This window comes from Ambystoma mexicanum, chromosome 6q (genome assembly GCF_040938575.1).
Source record: "Ambystoma mexicanum isolate Mex_15411 chromosome 6q, UKY_AmexF1_1, whole genome shotgun sequence".
NCBI classification, from domain to species: Eukaryota; Metazoa; Chordata; class Amphibia; order Caudata; family Ambystomatidae; genus Ambystoma; species Ambystoma mexicanum.
The window spans coordinates 47,411,799-47,439,457 of NC_090937.1; the positions used below are offsets into that span (position 1 = coordinate 47,411,799).

General features: G+C 43.8%; 1 protein-coding gene across 1 annotated transcript in view; it reads right to left on the reverse strand.

Moving 5' to 3' along the window:
• IBSP (integrin binding sialoprotein) overlaps positions 1-23,252 on the reverse strand; it is a 75,978-nt gene extending 52,726 nt beyond the window's left edge. Inside the window, exon 1 of the mRNA XM_069630456.1 lies at positions 23,133-23,252. The gene's annotated coding sequence lies outside the window, so the exon portion shown is untranslated. The remainder of the gene's footprint in view (positions 1-23,132) is intronic.
• Between the last annotated feature and the right edge of the window lie 4,407 nt (positions 23,253-27,659).

Below are 27,659 nucleotides of genomic sequence, written 5' to 3' on the forward strand. Positions count from 1 at the left end.
AAGTGGATCATGTGTCTTGTGGTTACACATTTTTTAAAGTAAGTACATCCATAGATTGGCTTATCTGTGATGATAGTAATATGTTTGCATCATGTACAAGTCGACACATGTTTCGTTCAGAGAAAGGGCACTTCTTCAGCATTCACCTGATCACTGATTACTGGTGTCTCCAGAGTGTCCCTAGTGACACTGGTATCTCCCTAGTGACATGAGATGGATGGCTCCATTGTGGCAAGTTTCCTGCAATGCCACAATTTCACAATGCCTATTATCACTTCATTTCAACATAAGCTGTAATTATTTCAGTAGCACAGTACTGCCATGTTTTAGAGGAACTAATACACATTTAACTGAATAGAAGTGGCAATACTCAGCAGTGTTGCTATTATTTTAATAAATGGCAGAAGTGACAGGCTGCTGAGAGGGACCAGTTACACTACTTCTCAGCAGGGCTCCTATACTTTAAATGAAACAGATCATACCCATCAGGGCAGCCTACTATTCTTTTAATATATTAGTAGCTGCTATCCAATCAATACCAAACTACATCCACACAGCAGCAGGCCATGCACACATGAAACAGAGTAACTGTTTTTGTCCAAATGGTTTTATAACTGTTAAAAAGGTTTCATTTAAAAAATAAAAAAACGAATCTAGTAACTTAAGATGTGATATGGCTTTTAATGTACAATAAAAGTAACCCAACTTTAGCTCAATTTGTTTTAAAGCAGTATAACTTTTTATAATTACTACAACAAATGTCATGCTTTTTTTTTTAGCAAATAAGTGCAATCTCCTTGTATTTTTGGTGGTAAAAAAAGCTGCACTTACATTTTTGTTAGAGAATTGTCTCCGCAAAATGTGTGAACGCTGTTTACTTGAGTTCTCAATCCATTTTGCGGGTAAACAATAACTGACTTTTTTTATGAAGAGTCTTTTTCCCACATGACCTACACCCCCCGATTTATCGGACATTTTCCTTGGAAGGATTGCATGCTAAATGCCATATCCCAGGGTGGGAATGGCGTAAATGGCTAAAAAGCAGGCGTGTCTTACAGAAAGAAGGCAGTCAAGAGGCACTTATTGATGAAGTCTCTGGTATGCAAATATCACACGCACGTATAATATTCAATAAATATACAACATATACTCTTACGTAGACAGTGAAAACATGCTCTCAAAGACTAGAGAATTTCCTCAATGTTATTATTGTGCCGTTTGTTGTAACAATTTTCAGCGCTTTGGCGAAAGTTAATAATGCATTCAAAAAATACTAATACAAATACCAGTTTATTACGTATTACAGCTTTTCAAACCCAATTTTGATCTAAATGGTTCTCTGATGAAAATCTTTAAATGAAGCCAATGCTTTCTATTTTATAGCTCGATGCGCCATTGTTCAACAATATTGTGAAGACGGCATTAAGATCATACATCTAATTGTGAAGGAAGAGATTGAAAAGTACGCAACAAATGCGCGATAGGTTGATCAGAGGAAAAGATGAACGAGGCATCCATTTTGTCTGATCACAATTGGAAGGAAAGGTGATACGAGAACCTTGCTAGTGCTTAAAAGTGGCACACATTTAGTGAAGAAGAAATGGCATTACAGTGCCTTTATTATCAGAAACAAAGTATTGACATCATACAAGGTAGAACTGGGAAGTGTGAACATAGTTTAATGAGCTTGAGGATAATTTCCTTCAAATAGGTGCAAAGACTATTCCTAATATTGGGACTTAACATGACTATAAACTATCAAAATGTACTCATACATCACATGGTTTCTGTAGAGAGACATGATAACACTCTCATCATTTGTGGACAATCACAAAGCAGATGTGGAGGGGATTGAGATGGTTAAAATTAGCTTTGTCTAGTCCTTCTATGACCATATTGATGTTTTGCATGTTGCTGTGCAAATATCTCTGAAACGGTGCATCCTAGGGCCTTGAAACCAGGTGCTTAATGTCCTTAAATTTCAGTTCCTCGTGTCCAGACTCGTGAAATTAGCTCTGCCGGTCTTTCTACAACACCTTGATGTTTCACTGCTTCCAGGCAACCGTCTCATGTCTCAGATTTTCGGTATATATATATATGATTGGCTTATCATATTCATTTAAATATATGAGTAAATGCTTTTCACTTCCATTGATTATATAGCTTTTCTTTTTCCTTAACCACCCCATAACTCCTCCCCATTTAACCCATCCCCATTCATCCCTTTGTTTTCCGCCTTGGATTTTTTTTCAGTTATTGCTCATAGGTGGTGCTTTAGCCCACCTTTTGCACCTAAACTATTTTCATAGAGCATCAGATAGGTTGGAAATGGGATGTCAGGAGGATGCCAGGCTTCCTAGTGTTGTTTGGTGCTTCATTCACCCATTTCATGCCAAAGGCCATACTGCAGCCTATGTGCAATTCCTAACTCCCCACCCCAATCACGACGAGTATGGCTTCCTTCATTTTCATCCTAAACCAATTGGAAGTGCTTGTATATATAAAATGGTATTCTAGGATTTTGGAATGTTTGAAAACTGTCTAAGTAAATAGATCAATTAAGAAATGCAATTGTAAAACCAGGGCATTCTGTCAGTGCAGGGATGGGAAGATGAAAAATTGCATCAGATAAGGGCAGTTGTTATAGAAATAGAAGAAATACCAGTATTTCAACAACAGCATCTATTTGGATTGTACCATGTTTATCAAACTAAAAACATGCACTGAGTTCTCAATTTGACCATTCCTGCTTAATTTAGGTCTCTATTTACCCTGATTGAAAGGGGAGCAGAAATAAATGCACAATAAATGTCCTCCCCATCCCTGTCTCCCTCTTTTTTCTCAGGCAGGCTGCCCATGACAGGAGCTTGTGTTTCTTCAGTGCTAGGTTCACCCTAATCCCAGACAAGCATCTTCTGCTATTTGGGGGTAATCAACGTGCCCCTGGTGGTGGTTAGTGCCAAAGATGCACAATGCACTGGCTAGGATCACCCCATGAAACTGCTTTCCACATTCTGCTCTGCACACGTACAAAACAGGGCCTTGAGTCTTGGGTGCCAGATCTAAATCTTCTACTCAACTGTGTGAATGCACTCACATTCTGGGAGAGACATAGCTTGGCACCATTTTATGGATAATTTGAGTATGCGATCAGTGGAGTCTACCCAACTTGACACCCTTTTAAATAAATGGCGTGCTCAATACATTAGTATTAAGAAAGCTCTGTCTGCTGACTTTCCTGTCATAGAAAGATGTCTGTGTCCAGTCTTCTGGTGACCCAGGTTCTAATTTGTATATGGTTATCTCCACCTTTCATCCTTCTGAGGTTGATTAAAAAAAGTTTCAGTAGCAATCTACCATTTAAGCACCCATGGAGAATTCAAATAGGAAGGGGTTTATAAATAATCAACACATTATTAATGTTTGATACAAAAGAACATTTGGGTATACGGGGGTCCAGTAGAACCTTCTCTTCCAAAGCCATGTATTCAACAATTCTTGCATTTGATAATTGTTTTTAGTCATGTTGCAATGCAGAGTTGTAAGTTTGACAGTGGGGTGTCCTCTGCACCCAGATTGTGAAACTGTATTTATACTGATGTCTCTACTGCATAAAACATGATGCATTCTGGCCCTTTATGTGTATTTTGAAGGAGAGAACGTGCAATTTGTGGTAAATAGTTTTGCAAGGACACCTATATGTAATGAGGTAGGGTGAATTCCTGGACACATAGTCCTCTGAAAGCAGTAGCCTGGGGTATAGTCCTTCTACATACAAAGTGTCCCATCAAGGGGGAGGTTCAATACTGAGTGAGAGAATCCACATGCTTTGCCATGTGGTGTCATCTGTTCGGAGTGATGCAGAGTACACCCTGTGGCATATAACACTATTCAGACACATATACTGAAGGGTGCATACTACCTTTTGGGACATGCAGTCTTTTGGAGGCATTTTTATCGAGTGATGCATAGTGCATTCTGGGAAAATGTACTTGTGTGGTCCTATGCTCTGAGTGTAACAAAATAACTACTGCTCTGCAGGAGTTCAAGGATGAGAAGCGGCTAAACTGCATACACAGCCCCACAATACTATCAGAGAAGAAGTGATCCCAATCACAAAGACTATACTGACACAGCCCAACAGGTATACAACCTTTTTCTCTTTCGTTAATGTGGCTGAAGACAGGCTATACTTCTCAGGAGGGGTGGGGGCTGATAACAGTAGCAACTAATACAGGTTACGTACAATGCACCCAAAAGAAAAGAATGCCCAACTAAGGTAGTATAAAGATATAGGAGCTTTAATAAAACAATCAATGAAATTAACTAATTAAAAACATAAAAAATCGACCCCTGTAAGAAAAACAAAGAGAATGCAGACTTTAATGAGAAAGGGCACTCCTGAATGATAAGCCGGGGTGTTTAGGCAAAGTACTTAATTAGCAATGCCAATGGTAATGGATATGTTCTCAAAAAGACAAAGAGGTATAGTGCTTAAAAGTATAATGGACCTGGGGGAAAGGGTCTGTTCAAAATACATGTGGTTCTTTTCTTGGGTACTCGACAGTGTCGAGCCAGGCTTCTAGGCTCTTTTTCTGCGATCAAGAAGTTGTCGAGATGTTTAAATTGTGTGCTCAGCCTGCAGACTCAGCATTGAGTTGGTTCAATCTGTAGACTCACATTGTGTCGAATCAGCATTGAAGACGATCAAGTCAATGGCTTTCAATGGTTCGGCATTCAAGCCAGCAATGAAACGATACTTTTGCGGAGTCAAGTAGCCATTTGAGACAGTGAGTTGATTGTCTTCAGCAGGTTTAGTTGGCGCTCAAGTCAGGTGCTTCAACAGAGTTTAGACAGCGATCCGGTTGGTTCAATGCGGTCCACTGCAATGGTTGAATCCAATGTCTGGATGGCTTGAAAGGCAGTTAAGTGTCTCAAAGATGCCTAGAGTGCCAAAAGCAGCACCACAGGTCCTGTAGAGACTCAAAGTGGGTAGAGCATGGTCAAACTGGCTCAAAGGTGTCTAGAGAAGATGAACTAGGGTTCCAGCTGCTGCTGGACTTACAGGTTTCTGGGAGGCCCAAACCAAGGTCTCCAGGGACAAGGTGAGTCCTTATCTCTGCACTTCCAGTCTTGATGTTTGTCTGGTACCTACAGGCATTCCTCCACCTCCCATGAAAAGAATAATTTTTCCAATGTACAGGTGACAAAGAGGCCTTAATCCCCAGCAGTGTCACCACCACTGCTGCCTGGGGATGGTTAGATAACAGTACATGCCTCTTCCTTGGATGCTTTCTGTCTTCAACTCTATGGTATAGGACTGTGGAATAGACTGTATTTCCAACAAGAGTCCAGCAAATCCTTCCTATTGTGATAGTCCAAAGATGAATCAACTAAGGAGAGAGTTTCCTCTCCTAATAAAGGCAAAATGTCACAGAGGACTGGCCCAAAGAAAACCTGTTGTAAAGGGCCAATGATATGATATGTTATTTATAACTCGCTTAATACCCAGAGGTTTCTAAGTGTGGACCCGCGGATCAAACCTATGCTGCTCTGTGTCGTCTTGCTTCCAAATCGGGCACCTTGCTCTGAGCTATCCTCCCGAGACTCCAATCCAGGCTGTTGTAACAACTGTACTTTGCTGTCTGACATCATACCCAGAGTCCACTGACAGAAGGAAATGGGGTGGGAAGGAAGTTGTTTAGAGCGCTAACCAAAACCAAGATGGTGGTACTCCTCTCTCTGCCTACCTCTCTCATCTAGCTACTCTAATTTTGACCCTTTGCATGTCTTCTGCCATTGACTCTAGTGATCTGCAACTTGGTATGAGCATGACTTTGTTATGTTAGGGCTGCCTTTGAAGCTGCAGTTCCCGGGGTTCTCCTTGGGAGGCTCCATGTGCTCTGAAAGAAGATGTTGCCCTTCCTCCAGGAGGATCAAAAGGCAGCTTTCTGACCTGTGTACCACACGAATTTGGTGGAAACCATGCCAATAGCTAATTCACCTCCCTGTGATAGCTGAGCAATGATTCACCAAACTGACACTAGTATGATATCAAATTTCTGTGGCCATATAATTGTCTTATTCTATCAGTCACATCTCATAACCCTGGCATAGCTAATTTCTACAGTTTAACATGCCATTAAACTGATTAGGGTACACTATTATTATTCTTTGAATTAGAAGATTAAAAAGTCAAGAACTTTGTGTTCCAGCTGCAGTTACGAAAGCCCAAATGCGACCTTTGCACCTGTATCTGCCAGGCAAATCAGAGAGGCATCAAGGGAATGTTGACTTGGGAAGGTCAGAGGCTTTGTACAATGCCATTGTAAAGTAAGGGGTAAACCAGTCTGGGTTGTTATCCTGGGGCAGTAACAAGGTGGTGATGTGGTTCCAATTTTCCAGTTCTTTTAAAAGGGTAGAGCAAAAGTACACTTTGATTGAGCAAGTTTGTTGTTGGTGTTCAGTGTACTTCAAAATGTATTTGTGGGGTGTGTCTGATGTAACACACTTAGACCACAAGCCATTAGTTCATTTTATGGCTGTCTGGGGATTGGGTAGAACAATGGAGCATCTAGACAAATGGATGCCATAGATTTGTGAGTACGACATTCATTGGGGTCAGTCTGCTCCAGGGAAGAGGAGCATTGTTACCTGTCCGCTTCCCATTTGCCAGCATAAGATCAAGAGTCGTACAAGTAGGTTGCCTGCATTCGTTGGTACGGTAGTGCTATAAGCATAGGTGTTAGGGGCGTGCAATGAGGATGATGATATATGGCCCAACAGGAGATGGTTGGAAGGGTATTCAGAAGAAGTGAAGGAACTGTTGAAAGGTTGGGGATGGATTTGGTGTCGAGAGGAGAGGAGTGTAATGAGTACAGGATATGGGAATGCCAAATCTGAGACAAAACATTGCTTCGGCCCATCAGGGATATTCAGGCATGGACTTCATGTAGGGACAGGCTTGCACCAGCTTGTAGAGTTGGTGGAGCTGGTGTTAAGAATTTGACGACATTCAGTGTCTGTCACAATAGTCAAGAGGCTTGTACACCACAATTTCTGGCTACGGTGCGAGAGGGGGTCTACACTGTATGTGTTAGTCGAGTCATATTGTCTAAGGAGGGGAGCATTTGCTTTGATGCTGGGGGCTTATTGATCTAGGCAGATGGAAGTGAAGTGAATATATTCCCTAAGTTTGTAAAAAGGGGAATACCAGCATTTGTGGAGCAAGGGTTGCTTTGGTTCTTGCTGGCAGAGAGCAGTGATCAATTTGTGCAACAGAGATGTGGCACCCGGTGCCACAGATCATAGGTAGGTTGTGCTGTGCAGCCTGAGGGCTAATGGTGAGCAGGAGGTGAAAACCAGTTACTGCATGATATTTCCCACCTTGCAAGGGTGACTGTGCTAGATTGGCAGGGGGTGGTGGGTGAGATGTTGAGAACTGCCGGCTGAGCGCATGCGTATTCACTAACAGCAGGAGGTGAAAACCAGTTACTGCATGATATTGCCCACCTTGCAAGGGTGACTGTGCTAGATTGGCAGGGGGTGGTGGGTGAGATGTTGAGAGCTGCCGGCTGAGCGCATGAGCATTCACTAACAGCAGGAGGTGAAAACCAGTTACTGCATGATATTGCCCACCTTGCAAGGGTGACTGTGCTAGATTGGCAGGGGGTGGTGGGTGAGATGTTGAGAGCTACCTGATGAGCGCATGTGCATTCACTAACTGATCATATTCCATTTGCACTTGTGAACGGTCATTCGCAAGGCACCCGGTGGGATGCAGAATGGCTGGAATGGTTGCTTAAAACTGGTGTTAAATTACTGGATAAGGGAGACAAGTGAGTTTCTGGAAGGATGAGTCATTCGCTAATGCTAAATGCAGAGTGAGAGAGTTGGAGAGAAGGGCTGGGGATTGTAGGAGTACTAACAACCTCTGTCATGTTAAGGGTCTACCTGAGCTTAGAACACTGTGCAAGGAGACCAGAGTCCGAGGGACTGGCGTATAGTTAGGTAGATGGTACTAGATGCTGAAAGGTCCTGGCGTCCACGTGGAACAACCAAGATATAGTTGGAAGGGTGGTTGAACAGTAAGAGGTTGGTGTTTGTTATGTGTGTAGAAAAGGGTGTCAGTTGGATGAGTGGTCAGGAAGATCCTGCAGCATGTAAAATGCTCAACTGTGATTGGTCAGGTTGCTTGTGGTGTGGTTTATTTATTTTGTATTTATTTATTTATCTTTACATTTATAAAGCGCACAAAACCCCTAGGCATCGAGGCGCTGTTCCAGCCAGTTACACTCATGTTATGTTATAGAAGGTCCATAGATATACAAAAGTCTGGTGGCTTAGGTGAACAGCCAGGATTTCAGTGCCTTTCTTCAGGTCCTGTAGATTGGTTTGAGTGGGACAGGCCAGGCATGCTGCTAACCATTTACTTGGGTATGATCTGGAGCATCCCTCCACAAAACCTTGTGTCTCATAGAGCGCAAAGACTTTTTGTATAACTTTGGGGGGAAACGGGTAGTGGTACTTGGACTTATGATATGTCCCCTGGGGTGGACTGGCCTATAGGGAACTCTGGAGGCTTCCCAATAGGCCTCTGCACACCGGGCCTCTTTTGTGTGGCAATCTATGTTATTTCCAAATATTCTCATAGGAAAAGGGTTGGGATTGCTGAAAATGTGTGCTATGGGCCCACTTTGAAAATGATTCTTTTGGTTCCCACTCCAATATAGTTTAGGATATAGGATGTGGGGGTAACTTTGGAAAGGCGGTGATGGTGACGTTTTTGGTGTTTGGATATGTTGATAAATGGTGACACGCTTACTACCCTGCCGGAAGCACACCTGGGGATGTTTGCATACAGGACCTCTTATCTTAAAATAATGCCTCGAGCAATTTCTTTCACATTCGTTAAACTTTAAACGTATTCCCAGAGGATGTCTAGGAGGCTGCTGGTGTTTTTCTTAGCTTTCTAGCATGTTATTCATAGATCATTTTGCCCTTATTTAGGGGCAAGTAAATTGCAAGCATGAAGTCTCACTGATGCCTCCCCTGGAGTGAGATGACTGCTGGAATGATTCGTTCTCATCTCATTGCAAATGTTGCGACCATGAGCAGAATCCAAGAAAGTATCCAATCGAGACTGACACTCCTCAGTCCTGGACTTTGCCAGATAATCATGGAAGGATACATTCAATACTACCTCTTATGAGTGAATAGCATGAGTACCATGTTTTAACTGGTGTTTTGTATTGATCCATAGCACTTCTTAGCACTGCTACAATAGTTGTGGGCCATTAAGTGTGGAATGGTTAAAGGCGGGAGGCCTATGGTGCCAGAAACAGCACACTTTATTCAGATGTGTCCTGGAAGCCAGCAGTCCTTCCAGTGCATTGAACTCCTGTCAGAAGATCTTGGCAGGATTTGAGGCGTCCAAGATAGCAATGGAAGAGGTCAGGCTCCTCTCTGAACACATGTGAGTTCAGGATAGTCATGCGCCGGGGCGACTTCTATGGACTCTTGCCATGCTGATCCGGTGACTGCGGCAAACACCACTCACTCCAGAAACTCAACATGGGAATCTGGGCTTTGGTGGAGTTGTGTGGCTGTCGCTCTAGCCCAACCCCACTTGTTTCCAAAGAAAGTCTTCTGGGCCCAGCAGGTCTGATGGCAAATCACGGCTTTGCTTTCAGCTCACTGGACATGACCAGCTAAGATAAAATCACTGCCTTCCATTGAGCCATTCATTGTGTGTTTATTTTCCTTTGCGGGGTGGGGAAGGACAGAATTGGATGAATAATGTTGTCTTTTACATACATGTAAAGACTCCTGGGTTATGGAAATTCAGTGTAATGTAAAGAGTTATCGTATCGTGAAACTTCTGCCACTTTGATGGCCTCTTGGCACTAGGTAGGTTATTGAGCAAAGCGATAGAGAGATGCACGATGCCTCAACTGGAATGTTGATCAGTTAAAATGCTGGCATATTTCTAGGTGATCTGTAGTGAGTGGCATGGGTTATGTGCATGCTGAAAAGAGCCCAAGTGTGGGTATCCTGCTCGGTTTGCTGCTAGCAAGGCGTGCGCTACGAGAACCAGGATAGGTCGAGGGCTTCTGGTGGACTTTGTGTGACAAGCTGGTGGGAGTGTTTCGGAGTTCAGATGGTGTTAAAGTGTTCAGGGAGGGGTATTAGCTGATGTCCCCATGCAGTGTGTGAGAGGCTGGTTGATGTGTCCTCCATAAGATGGAAAACAGAATGTTGAGCATGTTAGTGAGGGGCCCAAACAATCAAGAAGCCACATGTAGGAAGGAGCAAGATGGCATAGCAAGGATTGAAAGGACATGACAGGGCAAAAGAGGCGCAATACAGCACTAAAAGGCATAGTCAGGCGTGAAAGGGCATAACAAGGCACAACATGGGCTCCTTCCCACACTTCCAGTACTGGCCTCTCCAGAAAGCTCCCTTTTACTCTTTATGGCTTTGCCACTGTGAAATCCCCTCTCTGTCTCTTTCGTTGCCTCTCGAATAGATGCAATGCACACTGCACGCTACCAGGTTCAGGGAATGGCCGGCACGGGGAGGGGGCTGACTAGGGACTTCACCCTTTACTGTAAGTGAAGGGCTAAAAGGTCTGAGAATTGTGAACCTTTTGATTCAGAGAAAGGGTTGCTGGGATATGAAAGCTATAGGTGCTATTCTCACCTTCCAAAGTACAGTATGCTGTAAGCCATTTCACACCTCACTTACATGCTCAGCGACGGAGCTGAGTGGGCGCTCCTGGGATTTTGCCGGCCTGGAAAAGAATGGAGTTTGTCAGGCATTAGTGATCTGATTGGGACAGGAACTGGAATCGCGATTTTTCCTCCCGGAAGTCTTGCGCTTTGTCTCCAGCAGGCCTCAAACCCAGCTCACATGGTCCATAAAGCTATGGACAGAAAGGACCACCATCCAACTGTTGCTGAGGCATCTCCATAGCCCTCTTGGCGGTTCTTCAGTGTAGGTCCAAGAGATGAGGTGCGGGAAAGATTAAAGGTGGGGTGACAATTCCTCCAAATTGTGAAGGGATGTACGTGATTTGTTGTGGCAGTGTGAGGTGGGTGTGAGCTTGTGGCTCAGGGGAGCTCTTCATTGCCAATGTAATCACTTATTTCTATTGATTTCAAAACAGAACCAACTTTGACCCACTAGGCTCTCCTAAAAACTGGTGCTTCGGGAATGTTATTGAATGGAAATGAGGTCTCCTTGTTCTTCTAATCATTTAATTTTTGCACCAGGTGATGTAGAACTAATGCTAAATTGATTACAATACTCCTGTCATTAGACACTTAGACTAAGAGAATTGACCCTCCTCGTGGGCCTGATTCATGGAACGTTTTCCTATGGGATTGCGCCATTATAAGACACTTCCATGAATCAGGCCCCATATGTTTTGGAGAAAACTTTGGCAACATATTTGTATTTCGTTTTTGAGCATCGGGTTATTCACCTTAGAGATGGTGTGTTAACCTATTGCTCTATATATTGCATGAATGTCTTTAAATGGCAGCATTTAAACTTAATTGTCATGATGCACATGTCCTTGCCATGTTGCTCAGTTTTCAAAAGGCCTTCTCTATCCTCATCAAATGTACATTCAGGCGTAGTTGTTCTACACTGCTGGCTATTGTGGAAACAATCAGCCCGGGTGTAAGTCGGTTAGTGGCGGGCATGGTATGGCGGTAAAACACTGTGCCACGCTCTCTAGAGAAATGCTACAAAAGATGGACATTAAAGGAGTTATCTTCCGATAGTTAGCTAGAACATAGGTATGATAGTGGGCTCAGTGCCCTGGTTAGCAGCTTCCTTACGCACGTTTGACAATGCCGTCATCCAATCCCATGGCTTTGAGTTTGGTGTTAGGAACACTATCCAACTGGTGCCACACCTTTCATACGGATAGGACCGAATCTGCTCTGCATACTCTGACATGGATGTGACTCCAAACCCTAGCATACATCACTCACTCCTACACTGGCACTAGCCGCAAATACTCTGATGACACCAAGGTGCAGCTGAGGTTCAAGGGTCCTTCTCATTGCACGGTGGAATGCATGCAGGACATTCGCTGCTGGATGTGTAGTACTCACCTGAAACTCCCCCGGCAAGATGGAAGTCATTCTCTTTGGTGATGCGTACCAGCTCTGGAGAAATAACCGCTTATCGTGTCTAAAGCCATTGCCATGGGAATAGTACCTCATCTCTCACTTGGACCATAATGTTTACACCATTCCACAAGTTAATGCCGTGACCATTGCATACTGGTTCCAGGGGAGAAAGCCTATGCATATGTATGTGCCAAGGAGCACAGGCATTAGGACCTTTGTAATTTAAAGATGCAACTATACCAATAGTGGGGGCCCGGTCTGTTACCAATTGGCCTTCCAATGCCTACAGCATACAGTGTGTTCCAAAATTGACAGTCTGCCTATGAATCCATCTTGTCAGTCAAGTTGATTTCATTCTAGAATTGCACAAGGTTTGGCAGCTTACAGAAGATAAAAGAGGTCCCCTTTAAGGACATGTGCGCTTTGTATCAGGCTTTCATTGGTCATGTCCCTTGTATCCAAAGACAAACATATACTCCTTATCGCCTCAGCCAACACCTGTGCTCCTCTGTTGGACTCCTTTGCACATTCCAAAGAGCCAGGGACAAAAGGAACCGAAAAAGACCACTGGCTCTGCTAACAGCTCCCTGGTGCAGCAACTCTGGCTTTAAAGTATAGAGAACCATAGACCTTTTGAGATTCTGTGAACCAATCAAATGCTACCTTTACCTAACTAACCAGTGCTGCCCACCACGCTTTGCACTGTCCTGTCCATTTCTTAGTGCCAATAGGCCATTCCAATTACTAGGGTAGGGACAACAAGTGTCAAATAGCATAACACATGTACCAAAATATTGATACGAGAACAACTGATATTCCAGCTTGTGTCAGGCCCATGCTGATAGATTAGGGGGGAACCCTATGAACACAGGACTCTGGGAGACGCCACTGTGTGCATAGGATCTTGACTTGCGGAAGTGAAATGCTGATACACTGCAAAGCATCACAAAACAAGGTGAAATGGTGGACCAAAAATGGCACATTGGTCTATCAATGGCTCATAAAGTCCTTTTGAGGTGCCGCCCAACTCCATACAATTGTTCTGTTTATTTCCCCTGTGCTCATGTACCCAGAAAAGAGCAAACTCCAGGTAGGTTTTCTGGATGTTCAAAATTAATTCATGCTAATAATTAATACAAATAATTAAAATAATGGCCATGTAATAAGGTTCAATGGTGTTTACGTTTCATTCTGAAAACAAGGCTGGATTTTACCATGCAGTGGGTGCATTAGCGCAGCCCTACCCGCGCCTTTGAGTATGCAAGCCCTTCATTAGTATACCAAGCCATGTTTAAATTGTTAGTTAGTGGACTTTGCGTCTCTTGGCGGTTGTTAACTTCTCTATAATGACTGGCATTACTTCCTGAGAATAATGTATTTGTGTTGCGCACCCTACAATTCCGGTCGGGTCCAGCTGCCTATCAGCTAGAGATCAACGGAAACACACCACCCTGCGGGTTGGCCAATTCTTTTTAAGTAGCCATTTGCAAAGAAAGATGTAAGGAGCGAAGGTCAGTTGAAAGCAACAAAGGTACTAGATGAGAAGGTAGCCAATGTGGTGCTCTCTAAGCTGTTGGGTCCCCCTAGCCCCAGTGCCAAGATGATACAAGGTGATATGATATGATATGATAGATTATTTATAACACGCTTAATACCCAGAGGTTTCTAAGTGCGGGCACGGGGTCGCACCTGTGTTGCTCCGTGTCGTCTTGCTTCGAGGGCGAGCACGTTGCCGCTGAGCAAATACATACAACATGAATGTAGACTGGCGTCAGCCCTAGCCAGCATAGCCAATGGTACGTGATCATGGGAGTCACAGTCCAAAACATCTGGAGAGATGCAGGCTGCAGAGCCCTGCTCGAGCAGACAGTCCACCTTTGATCAGCTCAGGTTTGGACTGTGCCGGCTCTCTGGACCATGGCCTCCCTACATTGAAACACCCGCAGGCAATTCAGAATGGCACAGCGAGGGGATTGGGGGGACTGCAGACAATAATACTGTGCTCAATCACACCTACATAGAAAGTAAATATCTCGCCAATAGGAATCTACCCGAGAGAGTGAATGTCACGTAGAGACAGGTAAGCCAATGACAGAGAACCATCCAGATCACTTTAATTGAAGCGTTTATTTCTCACTCTGATAAAGGCCCTTGCTCTGATACATTTAGTTATACATTGAGACAGCTTCCCAGCCCTGGGCATATGTTATGTTATGGTGATTTATACCACGCATCCCCTGCCATTTGCATGGTCTCCAGGCGCTCTCCGAGCATAACCGACATAACAAAGAGGAACCACTTAGAACAGGGAAAGGAAGGCCTTTCACACGACCCCAAAAGAGTCTGCAGGCACAAACGGAGGCGAGAAAAACGCTTGGACAGTGGACCTGCCCTCCCCCCTCATTACGTTCACTTCAATTCGCTCACCAGTGCCTGAACCCGGCACGAGGTGGTGGGTGAAGAGTGTGAGTGGGGACACAAGGAAAAAAGGTGTTCCCGAGGACATAGGGGCACGTTTCAGAAAAGGCTTTCCGTGCAGTGCACGGTGACTTAAATATCACTCACTGCGGGAGAAGAACCCACTGTGGTGAGGGCATTGCTGATGCACTGTGATCTCTCCACCTGAGACCTAGCAACAAGCAGTGGTGCCATCCAGCGGTCGCAGGAAGCTGTGCGTCTAATAGGCTTGGAGACCACCACAGTATATGCTATGCTATTGGGATTTATACCACACACTGATGCCATCTGCATGGTCCGCAGGTGTTCCGGGGATCTCAAAGAGATGGGGCGGATTATGCTAGCAAGGAGAGAGTAGATGATTTTCACATGTTGGAACCAATGCGAAGGTAGATAGGACAGGTCAATAGTGGAAACATCCTCGTTAACACTCACAAGGACAGGAAGCTTGACCTGGTGACACAGGTATTCTATGGGTAGAGTAGCTAGTCTTTATCGATCGAATCCTCCAGAATGTTTTCTATTGACTCCGGGGAGGGGCCGGACCCATTGTTTATGGCCAGATCTCATGGAGCAATGCTTCAGCTGGAGCGGCCATGTTCATAATTTGAACTTTGATGTAACCATCTTCAATCCATCCAAGCCTAATAGAAAAGGTGCACAATTGTCCTTGGAGGTGCCAAAGGTGGATACAATTTGCTCGAGAGCTGCGTGTCATTAAGGAGGTTGTTTAAATGCATGCCTATATAGTTAGTAATTCTATAAGAAGAATCAAATATATTTTTCATTGTGATGATGGTGATAAAACTATCAATTATTATGCTTCTAAGAGGTAAATTAGCATTAGGCCAGGTTTGACTAATTACATGTGAGAATATGATTGTTTGTAAATTCCTAATGACTCCCAATCACCTTCAAATTCTAAACAGTCCGCATATTTAGTATGTGCACTCACAGCACAAGAACACATAAAAGGGTGATGGCTGAACGGTTTACAAGGAATGTCAATCTCTGGCATTGCTCTGGGCAACCTTCTAGACCATCATTCTTCACCTGTAAATCCATTCCAAAAGTGGAATAACCATATGCAAATCAGGCTTGGTCCCACCCCAAGATGGGCAGTCCAGCACGGACATCTAGGTCACATCCCTTCTGCACAAGACTACAAGCATCCCCAGACATGTTTCAGCCTTATTGGACCTCATCACTGAGGAGTAGTTTGGGTCTCTAGGCCCAGAAGGCACAGGACCCATGTCTGGGCATACCCGTCCCACTCGGGGTGACTTTAGAAAAACACAAAAGGTGATGGCTGGATGGTTTAGAATGAATTCATCTTAACCTTTGGCATTGCTCTGGGCAACCCTCCAGACCATCATTCTTCACCTGCCAAGCCATTAGAGAAGGGGAAAGACCATATGCAAATCAGGCTTGGTCCCACCCCAAGAGGGACAGCCCAGCTCAAACTGCTAGGTCGCATCCCGTCTTCACGAGACCCCAGTGAGGGATAACTATAGCTGCCTACCAAAATCCTCCAATGTTATCAATGCTTTTTGTCCAGTTCTGGCATTCCAGAAAGTGACGCTTTGTTGGGGCTTGCAATAATACTAGTCCCATAATCCTAAACTCGCTTGCTAAAAATGGATGACTGGCCAAAGGTGTACCTGATCACATCTTGCTAATTGGCTACAGTGAATCCCTTACCAAAAAAAAATGGGGAGTCATTTGAGGGAACACCCCATTTTGTTCATCCAAATCCAAACTCTATTGTATTCCTAAAATGGAACACATGGTTCCTCTCTCCAGGGGTGGCATCTTCATCTCAACTATGCCGGCCCGATGCTCATGGGCATCACCAGGCTAGGGCTTGGATGGCTGGAGCCAACCCACTTTGAGGCAGCAGGCATCACTCTGCCGTGACGCCCATCCCAGTCTCAGACTGCAAGAAGCTGTCACATTTCTCATCTCGGACAGTGGTGTATTTACTTACTTTAAAACTTTAAAAGTATGCAAACACACTGCTCTCCGAGGTGAGAAAACAGTAATTAATGTGACTGCAGGCTCATCTTTGACATGGCCCATGCCACCAATAATTAGCATTAACTAAAAAAACGTTTTTGTTTGTGTGTATGCAAGGATTGTATAAATGCATGTATTAATGTATGTATGCGTGCATGCATGTAAAGGAGTTTGTAAGTGGGTGTATGTATGCGAGGGAGTGTCTGTCAGTGCATGCATATGAATGAAAGCAGTGTAAATGGTGTGTATGGGTATGACTGTGCGTGTGAATGAGAGTGCAGTGTTAAAGGTTCTGGGTGTTTGTGTGAATGACAGATATGCTACATGGGTGTTGACTGTTGCGTGAATGTTTATGAATGTGTTTATATCATTGTGTGTGTGTATGTGTATCTGTGTGTATATGTACCTGTGGGTGTGTGTGTTGTGTGTGCGTGTGTGTGTGTGTGTGTGTGTGTGTATGTGTATCTGTGTGTATATGTACCTGTGGGTGTGTGTGTGCATGTGTGTGTGTGTGTGTGTGTGTATGTGGAGTCTTTTTTGACCACCTGTATGTCCAGAGTTGCTGTGGAAAACTACCAAGCATTCCCTGTCAGTCAGACCTGTGTAGTGCCAGAGGAAGCATGTCTCTCTCCAGCTATGTTTGACCTCTACATAAGGCCTTTCCTACACTTAATGGATAGTCTGGACGTCCGGTATAACAACTATGCAGACGATACCTAGATCCTGATGGAACTCTCAGGTGATTATGCCAAAGATTCTGTGATGGAAAATGAAGTTTTTTGCCACAATACAAACTTGGATGTTAACCAACTCGTTGGTTCTTAACAATGCCAAGACAGAGTTGCTGATCCTTGGCTCTGGTCCAAGGCTCAGGAAAGGTCCCACATATGGTCAGTGGTTGTTGCTGGTTGTACCATCCCCATGGCCACACATGTCAAAACCTGGACACCCAGCTCCCCTTTGATAGACCTGTGGCACAGCTACGATCCTCATGTGCATATCTAAACTCCTGATTAGGCAAATCTGTTCCTATATCCGAAAACAACAGAGCTGTGATCAAATATGCTTTAGTCAATTCCCAACTGGACTACTGCAACAGCGTTCTGACAGGCATATCTGCCATTAACCTTAACAAACTGCAGGTCTCTATGCAGGCGTGTGGCGCTCTACAAGAAATAAAGTAAAGTAAAGTAAAGAGTGTGTGTCTGTGTGTGTGATGCTGGGTCCCGGGGATGTGCTTTTGGTCATGAATAATGATTTTTAGAATGTAAAATAGGTGACATTGGCGAATTGAGGATGTCTGTGATTTATTAGACAGACAGGGCCAGCAAGATAGTTTCTCTGGCAGTGTTTTCCTCAAAATTGATTACTATACCGTGTCACCTAAGTTTTTCTCGACTAATTCACAAAACGTTGACGTATACATGCATGCATTTTCTATATTGACATATGTATTTATGTTTTGATTTTTCTACAACATTATAAATAGACTCAATTGGTCTTTTTTAAGCTTGTAACCGTAGGACCAATGGCCTACGTAATAAATTATGAAACTTTTAGTATAACAAAAATACTACCCACTGTGTGTACTGTTCTTTGAGGTGATTTAATAACCCATGGAATAGGGCCCAGTTGTAGCAAAAACGCGGTCATTGAACTATTTGATAAATGGTTCATCTGGGGGACCCCCCTATGTGTGCTAGGGTCCCAGGGATGAGCAGTAACAGGAGCATGGCATGTTTTACTGGCATTTTTGGGCAGAGCAAAGCCAACTTGAGTGGTATAATGTGACAGTGGTGTTGGAGTTGGGCGTGGCTGGGTCCTAATATGGCATGGAATTGTGTAATTGCGTTAAAGGCAAAGACAACGTGATGAGTGTTCTGACATGAGGAGGGCATTTTCTGGTGTTAAGGTCAAAGGCAACATAAGTGTTGTAACATGAGCGGTGTGGGGGGCATTTGTACAGCCGGCAAGGCAATGTCTTCTTACTGTAGCCTGATATGGTTTACTTGTGTTACAGGGTAAATACAACATGAGTACAACAAGAGTGTTCTTGTATGGGGGGATTTGTGTAATGAATATTTTAGGTTATTTATATAGCACTTTATCTAAAGTACTGTACAGAGAACACATTTACATACAATTATCACCCAGCCGAAGTTGGTACTTATTTAACGACCTCGGAGGGATGTAAGGCTGAGTTGGCCATGTCGGGATTTGAACCTGCAAATCACACTCAGATCGCAGCAGTGAGAGCTCAATCCACTGAACTATCTTGCTGGCTTGTCAGCAAGGACATGGTTTCTTACTGTGGCATTGCATTTCATTACTGGTGGTAAAGCCAACGGTTACACAAGTGTTTTTACTTTGGGGTGGGGGCATTTGTGCAGTCTGCAATGTAATGTTTGTTTACTGTGACATAACACTTTTTACTGTTGTAAGGGAGCAATTACAACATGATGAAAGTTCATATATGATATGATATGGCATTTGTAACGCGCCTATACACAAGTGTTTCGAGGTGCGATATGGGGGTAGGGGGGGACATTTGTGTAGCCAGCAACTATATGTTTTCTGACTGTGGCATGACTTTTGTTTACTGGCTTAAGGCAAAGCCACCAGGATTATGTTCTTACATGGGGGATACTGGCATATATTGGCAGAGCCAGCATGAATATGTTTTGTCGTAATATCATTACTGGAATTATGGACAAAGCAACGGGAGTATTTTCTTATGTGGGACTAGTGGCATATATAGATGCACGGGAATGGACATGTGTGGTCACAATCAATACGAACATGTTTTTTACACTTGCAGACTACTGGCATAGAGTGGGCAAAGGCATTATGAAAATGCACTTGAAAATGCTACTGTGCATTGTTGGCGACTTGGCATTGAATTGTTTTTTTTCTTCAAATCTTACCCTAAACAAACGACTGTAAACTGTGTGGCTTTTAACTGATTTATCACAGGAAGTGTACTGTAAAATGCAGCATTTTAACCCATTATTTTAAAAATGTTCTCAGCGGGAGAAACCCCCCTCTTCCTTGATTATTTCGCCCTCCCTGACTACCCTCGGCCACCCCTGTTCATTTGGCAGTGGGCAGAACAAGCCCCCTTCCTTCTGCTGGCTCTTTTTTAGTGTGGGCCCTACTATGTTGGCTCCAGGCCCCACTTGTTACACAATCCCATCCCTCGGCTGAATTGGGGTGAAAGATGCATTAATCCCTTTCCCCCTCCTTCTTCTCTTCTTTTCCACCTTCTAAGCTTCCCTTTTCCTCTTCTGCCCGTAACGTATGTGTTCTTTTTGATTCCTCGCTTTGCTTTCCCTCTCATATTTCTCTTATTGCTGGCAACTGTCGGTTCCTCCTTTTTAATCTTCATCGCGCTCATCCCTTTCTTTCGTTTCCCAAGAACAAACTTCTTATCTTTGCTTGAATTGTTCTTACTTTTACGCTTTACCAGTTGGATTACCTGCCTCTTGTCTTGCTCCTCTTCACTCTATCTATAATTCGGCCATCCGTGGACTTTGTTAGTCTTTCCCCTCGATCTTCTATTACTCTGCACTTTTTTGGCTGCCATTCTTTCCTTTGAGCCTTGTCTATTGTTCCATTTTCTTTCTATTGTTTGTGAATGTGTCCAGGGTCTTGTGTCTCTGTATCTTGTTTCTCTAGTTTATGTGTATTCACCTGCTCGTGTTCTCCGTTTCCAAACTACGCACCGCGTGGTGTTCCTAAACTTCCTTGTGCTTCATCCTGTTTTTGTTTGTTTTCTCTTCTTGCCCCACTCCACTAGAATTCTCTTCCTCTTTCTATTCGTTGTTCCTCTAGATACAGTCTTTTTTCGCACTTGCTTAATGTCCCACCTCTTATCCTTGTCCTCTGTTTCATGATTTTGTTTCTAGGTTTCCCAATGTATTTTTGTAACGTTTGTTCTTTTTAAATTGTAATGGCGCTTTGACGAAAGCGCAATATAGATACAATTAAAAAAATAAAAAATAAATAAATACAAATACATTAATGGGCCAAAGAAAGGCATAAAATCTACTCAGCCTCCTGCGCCTGGGGAGGACGGGGTCGGGTGGGAGAGGGGCAGGGGGGTCAGTAGTGGAATAAGTTTTATGTCCCTTCTCACTAAGAGTTTTCAAAACTGCCATCCAGCCCCCTCAAAATGTTGTGGCTGGCTCCGCCCCTGCCGATGCCTTTTCGCATCAGGAGTGCTTACCCCAATTACCGTAGAGACCAACCCGGGTGTTTTAGGCAGCACCTAAATACGACAAACTTTGTAGTACTGTGCTGTGAGAGTTCTTCTCTGAAACAAAATGTGCAGAATAAGAATCAAAAATATAAAATGTCACTATGTGTATGTTTTCTTTTCATAATCTACACACTGTGCCATGCCTCTGTTCAATACAATTCTGGACATACCTTTCCCCTGTACATCCAAGGCTTAATGTTCCCGCTCACAGATATGATCACGCCACTGCAAAACACAGGCCCAAATCATAGCCACAGATTTAGACATGTTTCCGCCAGTAAAATCAGGCTGAAGGTCTTGGTTGTTTCAGCAGATTGTAATGGATTTTAGTAGATGGAAAAGGCAAAGGACACAAACAGATATCAAACATTTGAATTCATTAAATAACCAGGGCCCTATTCAAAACCCACAGCAGTGGCTTAGACAGTGAGTGGCCCGAGGGGAAAACAAATGTTTATTTCCGTAGTGTTCACTTTTTAAACAATCAAAACGTTTTCTTTTTTTAAGTACTTAAAATTTTTTGCCACATCACAACAACAACCTGGAAGCCTGTCTCAGACAATGACTACAAGCAATGGAACTTATCACACAGTTTCTTGTGTTATCTTGCGAGTACAGTATTAAAACATAAAGATTTGTTGGGCTCACATCACTTGGCTTTCTTGGTCAATGGAACAGGGCAGTTAGTTGAATTGTTCCTTTTAGGTAATTATTTAACAGTACAAAATCGAACCTCCTGTATGCAGGCCCGCCCTATCAGATTATCCCGACTACCCCCACCAGACAGCAGAGACTTGCTACAAAAGGTCGCGTGTTTCCAACAGGTTGTGATCTTATCAAGACATACATCGTTATGAATCCTATGCGTATGGCTGAAAATTCAGTCACCCATGGCTGTTAATGAAATACACGACTGGATATGAGATTTCTCCTCTGGGGCCCTGCGTATACAGCTTGCTTCTGGTGTTTTGAACATTGCTATCGAGAAAGACATTGTGATTTTGCCTGCTCGCCGCAACTGCCATCCGTCTGGCTAAAGTTATTCCAAGGACATGAGTGACGATCGTGTGACGCAGTTTTGGAAGCTGCTCCTCTTTGCTCTCAGCTTAGACCGAGCCATCCTCGAGGGAGCATCCTCGTTTCGGATAACTGCAAGAATGGAGATTCCTATCTATGTCTAGCAGAGAGTTTTTCCTCTGAACCTTTCACAGGTCAAATGCTTTGTCTTCATTGAGTCTCAAAGCAGGGCTTTTAGAAAGACACCGAATATGGATGCCTTCCGAGCGCAGCCATCGTTCCCAGACCGAAACTTTGCAAAAGGTGGCTTCGTGTGCCTCTCCCCGAGTATCTATTCCAGTCTAGTCTTGCACATTTGAATGTGGCCGGTTCTTCTCCCCTCCTGCCCCCTCACTTTCACGTTAACTTCTAAACACCTTCGAGTGTCAAATGGACTTTTCTGCGCTGTTTTACTAAGCGCCGAGATGAGACAAATAGAAATTCTGGCTACAAATGAATTTACCACCCAAAAGATTCGGTGTAATTTAGGAAGGGAGCGTACGGAGGGTATGTTATTTTCGTCTTCATTGTTCGCATGCCATCAGATTGACAGAGTATTTGGGGATTGTTCGACATACGGGAACATTGCACTTGGTTTCTGCTCTGAGTTCACCCTAGTGCGCTCGTTTGCCATTAGAATGTAGCTGTAGCATACGAGGGGAGATTCGGGTAGGTTGCTGTCTCCATATGGTCCCCACAGGATCATTATCATGGCCTAAAAGAGGCCCCAAACCCCGCAATACCAGGGCACCCCGTGTAGACTTGCAGGAAACCCGAGGGCTCGTGGGCAGCCTGGTTCGGGCCATTGCGCTCAGCCGAGGAACTTGGGGCAGACCCCGCAACCTCCTGCGAGCGCCTCCTAGTGGCACCTGTTGAAGCTGGGCTGGGCAGGGATCGCCCTATCATTTGATGCACACTGCTCCCTCTGTTTACTGCAGCTGTCATACTCTTACCTACCTTTTGGCATCTTGTTTTGTTTAATGTTCTCTAAAGAGCCTGGAAGGAGGCGCTTTATCACTATATAAACACCTAAAAACTAAGAAAAGCATAATTTGATAAACTCGCACATGCATTTTCGCTCTATAGATAAAACATTAATGCAGGAAAAAAAACAAGATACACGCCAATATCCGGTTAGTACGAGGATCGGTGGAATGCCATGGAACTCTGAAGTTAGAATGTTCTAGAAATAAAGCACATACCCAGGCACCTTGCTGCAGCTCTGCTCGGGACTGTGTGGGCTGGTCGGAGTGAGCAGTCACAGATTTCTTCCGTCCACGACGTTCCAGTAAGTCTCCTGCCCAGTGCAATATAAACTCTGCTTTGTTAAGCGCCAGCCAATCAGGCCGCGGCCAGGCTGATGTCACTGAGTGGACTCCAACCACAGAAACCTGACATCCAAACACTTTCCCTGACCACGGGATTGACAGAAGGTATATTTGTACTGCCAACAAGTTTGTTTCAGTGCTTCTAATTGAAGACCTTGGCGTAGATGAAAGCCTTGCAGGCTGGATTTTGTTTCATCTGAACAAAAACCTCAAATCAGAGACATCCTTGTATATTTTTCCAAGAAGCAACTGGTACTTTTTTTTCTATTTTTTGTTTGGTTTGCTATGGTACTGGCCGTGGCGCACAAACATGTGCAGAAAAAAAACATGGGTGTTTATATATGCCGAGAAATTGGTCCAGTCTTTAATGCTTTATAATGCAATCATCTTTTAATTTATTTATTTGTTTATTAGTGTTTTGGTTCAGACATCAAATGTATAAACCTTTCACTATTATGCAATCATTTTGGGTACGTAAGGTTCCTGTCGACAATCCCACTTACAGTGGGATGTGGCATGTCATGTTACTGAGACCCTTCTGTGCAAACAGTTACACAGCCAAGGCAACAAGGCAGGCATGTATATATGTTTCTATTAAAGCAACAATACACACCTTCCCGTGCCATCTGGTGCCACTTGCCCCTCTGTCCAAAACACTCCTGCTCATTTGATATGATTCAAATGGCATGCAGCGGAACACCAACATTTGTTCTTAAGTGCTGTGGGGTCCCCTGCATGCAATTTTACATTTGTATAAAGAGTAGGATAAAAGGAAAGTGTTAAACCAGTCAAAATCAGGTGTACTCTTTTCTGTTTCGATCCATCTTGCAAAAATTCAACGAAACCTGCAAATTCCGCTTTGCAGGCTTCTATGTTCATTTATCGACATGCATATTTTCGATAGGATTTTTGCAGAATTTTTTTTCTTGAAAACACCCATCAAAATGTTTTTTTGGGGGGGTTACCCCCATCTCTTAGTCATCTAACACTATTCCAAAGCCCTATCCCTTATTTACCCTTCCTGACAGCCCCCTATTATTGTCAGAGAAAAAAAATCGGTACAAAAACCCATAAAAAAATACATGTCGATGAATGGACGCCATAACCTTTGCAGACGGCTTTGATTCATTATTCCTCTGGAATCAGCCTTCTATTTAGCAGGTGCTAAATGGAGGTGGATTCAATAGGATTCCATTTGTTTTATATTTGCATGGAACTCTCACACAGGCGTAAAACAAAGTGCACACTGAAGATGGCGGAAGAAATCATGGCTGAGACCTATACTCCGCTCCCTGCCCCTTTAGTACCTTTCCTACCCAATAAAATGGGCTGGAGCGGGAAATAGAGGTGTTAAAGCGTACGCCTTTCTTTTACACTTCCAATTCCCACTAAGCCCGTTTAGGATTTTCAGGCAATATTTTCTAGATTATGCATAGGCTTCCAATCATATTTCCTGTTGATTTAGCACTGCCTTTGACCAGAATATTTTTTCAAATGGGTACCAGTTAATTCGACATTAGTTTGGTATATTGTTTGTGCCGGATGGTTTGCCATGCAGGATTCCACCTTGGATAGCCAACGAGACCATTCGTCTTTCTCTGCACACGATGGGCACACCCAGAGTTGCTGGCCTTTTTTTGTGGTGGTACTAGGAAACTAGCGGTGAAGTACCAGCTATTTTTAAATCCAAATGTATGTTTAGTCTTATTCTTAACCTCCAATGTTCCCTTTCTATATGTCTCCAAGATCTACTATCACCATCTCCCTCATAAATGCTTCCAGTTTTCCTCATTTACCACGCACGTGTGCATGAGGTAGAGTTTGGTGATAATAAAACAATGGTCTTGGTAGCAATGCCCATGTTTATTTCAGGGAAGAAGGTAATAGTGTATCCTGTGTGTCTTACTTGGCTGGCAGCGTCCCATTTAAAAAACACGAAATACATTTTCAACTTTCTTTCTTTACATAACCTTAAACATGATTGGAACCTGGGGGAGTGTGCTTAGCCAATCATTTAGTCAGGAATGCGGGCGGAATATGTCAGTGATCTCCTGCATTCTCTCAGCCACCGAGCACCTCATTTGGGTCAATGCCATTTCTTTGGCTGTCAGCCACTCTCCCAACCCTTCTCCCAGCCCCCACTACATCCCACAACACACCATCCCAAGCCCATCCAGCAGGGGAGTTGCTAGGTCTGGAAAAGACCCGGGGCTAAGCTGATGTCGGAACTGTTGGGACTGGGGGCTAGCTAGTCTTTTGGCTGTAGCTCCTGAGATTCTATCCGGGGCTACAACCAAAAGATCAGGGGCTGTAGCCCCCTCTGCCCCCCCCTAGCAACGCCCCTGCCATCCAGCCAACAAAGCCACTTAGACCCTTTTCTACTGCTACTGCACATGGCTGTGGCCATCTTTGTTTTTATTTTGTTGACGTGTTATTGGGCATGTGCAATATGCACAGAGCCCATGTCCCATGAACAAAATACTAAGTAAAATTATTAGCACATCAGAGGTAGCCCAGTAGTGTGATTAGTGAACACCTCCACCTTTAGGGGATACAGGGGCTATAATGACATAGAGGCCTTCCTTTCGCCAAGCTCTTCTGTAGGCTCAGGCTAGCAGTCTGTTTCCAGCCCTGCACACCCCAAACCTACTTGTGATCGCCATAGTGTCTCCAATGCATGAGACCATTATTATGTTTTTTTTTTATTACCCCCTTCAAACCAAGCCTCTCTTCTTCATTTTACTGGCATAACTGAATAGGTCATTTACCAACTATATTAATTCACTTTAGAATATTAATATTTTAGTAGTCAAGGAAAAAAAGCCTTTGTTGGATAAATGACACCCGCTTGCTGCCAGGACCTCCACGATCCTAAATGCCTGACTGAGCCTGGTCAGCTTGCATCAACGTTCGAACCCGGGTCTGATGCATCAGTCCAATAGGAACTGAATCCAGGTATTGTGACACTCCACTGCCCCCATTGTCCACTTGGGGCCTAGAGACTGTTTAGGTCATGATCGCTCCTGTTTTCAATCCAATGTCCTTTTATGGTCATACCATACCTACCACCGTTGGAACTATGCTCAGAGTGCTACTTTGTCCAGTCTGTCGCATCTTCTCTGCTCTTTCCTTAGGGGTGGGGTTTTGTATAGTAATCTCTTTTCTTGCGGTGGGTGTGTTTTATTAAAGTGTTTTTATCTTTTTAGAGAACCTTAGTTGGACATTGCCTTTATTTTGGACTGTGATACTGTGCTGTTTGGGTCACTACTGGATCACCTTCAGACCCCTCTTGAGAGTATAGCCTTCCATCTGCCTGTGTTACCAAAAAAGCTGAAGGCCGTATATATCTCTTGATTGTCCCCGTTTTACCTTTATGAGTCTGTTGTATTTTGGTTTGTAGAAGTGTGAGGGCTGAGTGGACCATTATACCCCTTCTCCTGTGAGGCAGAATCCAATTTGTCACACAATAGCCTTCATGATGCCACCCTCATGCCTCTCAAAACTGTCTTTCATCTTGAAGCTAGGCTGATTTCAGTACCAGGAGATATGATTATATCACCCCAGTGTTGACAGAGCAATATGTGCCCGGACCCAGTTCAATATGGCTGGTTTCCATCTAATCTTAGTGAAAAACCAACATTCTCTGCTAACTGTAGGGTGGGATTCTTTAGAGCTTGAGATCTCTGAGTTCTAACATACTACCATTCAAAAGCAGTCTCAGTCACGATGGCAGCCCTCTGCAGTTGTAGCAGGTACCCTGGCATATGTTGACAGCACTCTGGCATAGAAAAGTAATTAATGACCGACCATCAGACTGCATGAGCACGCTACATGCATCCAAAATAAACAAATAAATTATGCTAGTTGCACTGCTGTTTATATTGTTTTGTACAGTTGTAAGAATGCTAACTGAAAGATGCAAAGGTTTGGTTTATTTTCACTAAGACTAGCAGAGGCAAATTACAGCACAGGGCAGAGTGATTTTTTCTATGATAAAATACTGTAGACCACTCTTGCTGCAAAGGTTCCCAGCAAATGAATCATTGAATAAACATGTGTCTACTGGCATTTCAATTCAAATGTTGCATCAAGACCTGTTTAAAACATACTAAAGGGCAAAAGGTATCAGATGCAATAAGGGCAGTGGTCGTGTGGGCAGTGGGGTCATGCACCACCACTATTTGTGGTGGAGCCAAGCTCAGAAAGCAAACTCAACCTTAGAGAGCAATGGCAGTGTTGTGACTGAAACTGCTCTCCCAAGTGGGTCATGTATCCTTGTATCATGTAGACATAAACGGCAAATGATCGTATCTGCTGGGTGCAAATCTGCCACAGTCGGGCAGGATAATGCTTTAAGCATCTTGCCCTTCACACATAACTTTTAATACCTGGGTAGCATCA